The sequence below is a fragment of the Chenopodium quinoa genome, unplaced genomic scaffold, assembly GCF_001683475.1.
Source record: "Chenopodium quinoa cultivar QQ74 unplaced genomic scaffold, ASM168347v1, whole genome shotgun sequence".
NCBI lineage: Eukaryota > Viridiplantae > Streptophyta > Magnoliopsida > Caryophyllales > Amaranthaceae > Chenopodium > Chenopodium quinoa.
The window spans coordinates 2,513,612-2,518,977 of NW_018745410.1; the positions used below are offsets into that span (position 1 = coordinate 2,513,612).

General features: G+C 33.4%; 1 long non-coding RNA gene across 1 annotated transcript; it reads right to left on the reverse strand.

Annotated features, from left to right (window-relative positions):
- Nucleotides 1–1,450: 1,450 nt before the first annotated feature.
- On the reverse strand, nt 1,451–3,565 carry LOC110713164. The gene is made up of 3 exons (XR_002509796.1): nt 3,268–3,565; nt 2,821–2,881; nt 1,451–2,009 (listed from the first exon to the last, which is right to left on the reverse strand). It is a non-coding gene; the product is annotated as an uncharacterized LOC110713164 (long non-coding RNA).
- Between the last annotated feature and the right edge of the window lie 1,801 nt (nt 3,566–5,366).

Here is a 5,366-nt window from a genome sequence, read left to right on the forward strand (position 1 = left end):
CAATCTCAAATCATACTCTTGCTAATTTATGATTTTCACTATAATGATCAAATTACTCCTGAACGTCTATTACGCTTGATAAAGAATCCCATGACTTAGCTAAAAACATTGGTCACATTCAATCCAAGGATCAAGATTCTATAGGATCCAACAAAAGTTCACTCGCATCAAAAGCCAACTAAAAATTTGGGTAGGGAAAAGATATGGAAACAATGACAACAAATTATTTTGCAATGCTGAAAAAATTTCTTCCTTTGAATAGAGTTCCCTATGCTCTCAACCTTTTAACCCTATTCTAGTTAGCCATCTTAATCGCATGATTCCATGAAAGGGAAAAACTCCTCCTGTTTGGGAAAAATCATTATGGAAAGTTATCTTGCAAAAAGTTGGATATCCCAAAGAGATAGAAACACCCATTTCTTCCATAGCAAGATAAGAAAAAGAATAGCATATACTTCAATCTATAGATTGGAATCCCCAATTATTGAGTACGTAAAATCTCATGAAGAAATTCACAAAAAACTACTTAACTCCTTTCAGGGTAGATTCAAATATGACTTATAAACAGAAGACATATCAATCTCTCTTTCATTGAGGCAATTATCAAAAATGCTGGTTGCGATCGATATGCTTTTAGATCCGTTTTCAAAAGAAGAAATTAAGCATTTTTTTTTTTTGGAAATGAATCCTAATAAAGTCCGGGTTCAAAAATCTTGGAGCAAATTTTTTTCCACTCTTATTGGCTAATAATAGAAAAAGGACATTAATTACTATCATTGTTTTAAGTTTCTTTACCCATGGCTGCCTACCTCCAGCCCGAAATCATACAACTATCACCTTAGTACCAAAAATCCAAATCATTTTTGGTCCATCAGACTGGTTAATAAAATTTACAAGGCTGTCAAATAATCATAGTCGCTTACATGTTCTCCACTCTACAAAAATCAGTAAGTCCCGGAATGTTATCACCCCTTATTGATCTATTAATGGCAAAATTATTATTGTTTAGAAAATCTTAACGCCTTTCATTAATTTAAAAATAAGACAAGTTGGTGTGCTCTGAAACTGGATGTAGAAAAAGTATATGACATAATTTAATGTGACTTTCTTTGGACAACTTTCTTTGCCTTTGATTTCCCTCTAGGTGGATTCATTTGATCCGCGAATGTGTGACCAAAGTTTCCTACTCCCTTAAAATTAACGAAGAGACGACAAATTGGTTTAAACCTACAAAAGAGTTGAGACAAGGAGGTCCCTTTTGGCCCTATCTCCTTATCTTTTTTTTTTCTTTAATTTTATTTATCTTGTGCATAAAACAATAAAAGTCTTTATTCATAAATTATCCTTGAAAAGTAAGAATCATAAGTCTGGAATTAGGTTAACACGTGAACTTTCATACGTCTTCTATAATATAATATTCTCTTGAAAAAATAGGCGACGCTCAAGCTGCGCAACGCATTTTAACATGACCTCAAATTCCTCACTTGGAAGATACTTCTGAGTATTTTTTATAACTCATATTACCCTTTAAATAACGATTTTTTTAAAAAATATGTAATATTACTCAAAGCAGAATACAACAATGGAAAGCAGACTATCTTTCCAAAGCAAGCCGACACACGTTAATTCGAAGCAATTTATATTAGAAGCACTTATACCCTTATAACTCTGCTCCTCCTCCTTCTGTAACACCCCCAAAATTCGAGTCTTTTAAAAACAATAAGAGTAACCTTTAACTTTCAAAAACTCAACCATCGAACTCTGGGAGTATTATGCTACACTTATTTTCCGTAGAAAATAAATGCAAAGTAAAAATAACATAATATTTAAATAAACTAAGTGGTCTAAGTTGCGGCAAAATAATATAGTCATTACATCAAAACTGCAAATTACTTTAAAATGATAGTTAAAGGAAATAATTAAATTCAGAATTAAACTAAATTGTCTTAGCTAAGCTACGTGATTATTCTAACGTCTCCTCACACGTAACCGAGTACCCTCTTACCAACCTGCAAAAAAAAAATCAGAAACAAGAAAAGAGAGAAAACTCCCAAAATCAGATAAACTGAGTAATTCCAACTTCATCCCGTAAAATAAATAATTTTAGTTCAAAAACATATTATACATAATATAGCCTCATAGTCATTATAATACTCAACCAAGTTCAAATTGTCACATAACATATTATTCCTTTATTTAAGAAAAGGAAAGAGAACGTCAGTAAGACGAGACTAGTCCCTGTCACCACCTACTTTACAGAGGGTTGCGCGTTACCCCAAATGGCCACGAAATAAAAAAAATGTCCCTAGTGTGCACACCCCTCACTAACACCCAATGATTAGGAGGAAGACTAACAGCAATATACAATAATTTAAACCCACTAGTGGGCAACCTGTTCTTCACCCTTTCGGGTTTCATTTCCCTTCTTAAATTAAATTTCACGGTACATTTTATTAGATTACATTGTCTGATCACCTTGCACACGAGTATTGCACAATTCAATTTAATTCCAAGTAACAACATTTCAATTTCATATTATCCGAATATAGTCATCCTACATGACATAGAAAATATCAATCACATATAATCCATCATCCAATTCCCAAGATTTTATTTATTTTAAAAAAACATACGATAACAAATAATCAATTTTTTTTTGAAAATACACATACTAGTACACAAAATAGAAAACTCATATATAATATGATATCATACGATAGCACACTCAACATATATAATTACATAAGCATGTATTTGGCACACAATAATTCAAAACAATTTCCTAACGGGATTCTAAAGATGATGGACATTGAAAATTACCTTGATAGTGCATAAAATCTCAAGGTAGTTAACCTCCGAAACGTTCACCTAGTACCTCCGTCTACAAATAAATAGATCATAGAACTAAATTAGTCTGACTCGTATAGTTAATAATCTAATACGAAGTTAGTAATAGTACAAGGGAAAAATAAACAAATTCCTATAAGTTTATGTTTGGTGAGAAAATTAGAGGTAAAGAGTAATAGGTAGTAGTGGTCCACTATCACATCTTCCCCCTACTCTGCAACTCCTACACACGCACCAACTCCAAACTCTCTTTAAAAAATCAATGGTGTCTACTTTTGGCAGAAAGAAAATCACCTTTACCTTTGATGAAATCTTAGTTCGTTAACTACATAAAGTTTACAAAAAAAAATTGAGTGGGTAAGACTTGAATCATGAAAAGGGCTTAGTGATTAGTGTATCAATTAAGGAACCATCACTTACCAACGAGGGATTGATCGGGAATGACGACTTGGTAAATTGAAAGAGATGAGTGTAGTAAGGAACCATCACTTACCGACGAGAGATTGATCGGGAATGACGACTGGGTAAATTGAAAGAGATGAGTGTAGTATTAGCTTTAGGATTTTGGTATATATATATATATATAGGTTGAATTTCTCTAGAATATTCATAAGATAAGACTCAATTCAAATTGAGTTTGTTGCAATTTCCTGTTGAAAAGATAAGCTTCAAATTTATTATTTTATCAGTTTTCAAATCTGATTCTGAAGTTATCGAAAATCAGTTTTTTTTTTTTTTTTTTTTTTCAAATTCGAAAATAATAATAATAATAATAATAATTTTTACAATTTGAAAATAATAATAATTAGTTTTAAAGCTTATTTTTGAAAAGAAATCGTTGACTAAAAATACTCCAAAGTTTGGGGTATTACACCTTCCTTCCTGCATCGCTAAATATCTAAACTCTTGCATAGAAACTTTTTTTTGAAAACAACAAAAATTAAAGATTTGAATGAGAGCCCTCTAATAGCAAGAATAAGATACGTAAACCCCAAGCTCTTGGGGGGGGGGTGTTGGTGGTGGGGGTTTAGGGCTTAAGACAGACTTCACCTCTTAATAAATCCTTCCTAGCAAAGCAAGGGTGAAAACTTCTCTTCGACCCTTCTATGGGTCAAAGATGATTAAGGATACCTTCATAATTCTTCATTTTTTCGAATACAACCACCACCCAAAATATTCTCTTACATGGAAAGTTATCGTTGCCCAAAGAGAAATTTTACGAAAAGGTATTCAATGGAAAGTAGGCAATGGAAAGTACATTTATTTTTGGATAGATAATTGGGCTACTAATGGAAACATACTAGAGATTTTACACTTACAAGGATGTCAAGTGGATAGTGCTTAAAAGCTGTAGATTTCATACTTCCAAACACGCACGCAATGGGACAACTACAAACTTAAATCATACTGTTGCTCTCCTTATGAACATTGCCTTGCCTTATGCAGATTTGACAGACACATCAGTATGGGGCCCCACTCCTTCGGACATTTCTCAGTCAAGTCAGCCACATGGATAGCATACAATCTTACTCAAGATATACCTAAGTGGCCTCATATATGGATATGGATACTAGATATCCCCCTAAAATCCAAATCTTCTTATGGTAAATGTTGCATGGCATTCTTGAGTTTAGGGACGTTCTTCATAACTGAAAAACTATTCCTTTTAGAGAACGCACATTATGTAACTCCTTTCGAGAGACAGTTGAGCACCTATTTCTCGATTGTGAAAGTTCAAAAGAAATTCGACAACACCCTTTAACTGTAAATTGGTTAGGAAGTACACTTCCATTTGGGAATTTGTTTTTCATTTTAAACAACCTTAAAAATAATAACTCTATGCTCCCTAATTTTTTTAAAATAAATATTAATTATGGAGTATTTGGAAAAAATGTAATTCCATAATTTTCAATAATGGCACTTTAGATCCCCTCGGACTTTCCATTGAGCGCATTTTGCGCTAAAGGAGTGGAAGTGTCGCACTATCATATCTCATATATACATTTTTTTAGCTTGGGATCCCCTATTCAAAGATCCTGAATCCATTCTCACTACTAAACCACCAACTCCACATGCATGGATGCATCTTGCCAGGTCGCCTAGGAGGCCCCTTCATATATACTCTTTCAAACTTAATTTCAACGGGTCACTCAAAAACAATTCAACAGCAACATGTGTTATCTTAAGAGACAGTGCCGGTACTCTGATTGAAGCTCACACCTTTAACCTTGGCAATACCAACGTCTTCGTTGTAGAGGTTAAAACTCTCACAAAGGCATTCTTCTCACTATCCATCACAAAACTCAACATTTGCACATAATGGCGATAATATCCTTGTAGTTAATGCTCTAAAAAGGAATTGGTCTACGCTATGACAAATCGTCCACATCATCACCGACATCCAGAGAATCCTCCAACATTTTCACAATTGAGAAATCCTTTACATTTACAGAGAAGCAAACAAAGCTGCATATTGGATCGTCAATGTAGGACATCTTGTTAGTGATAACATAGATATT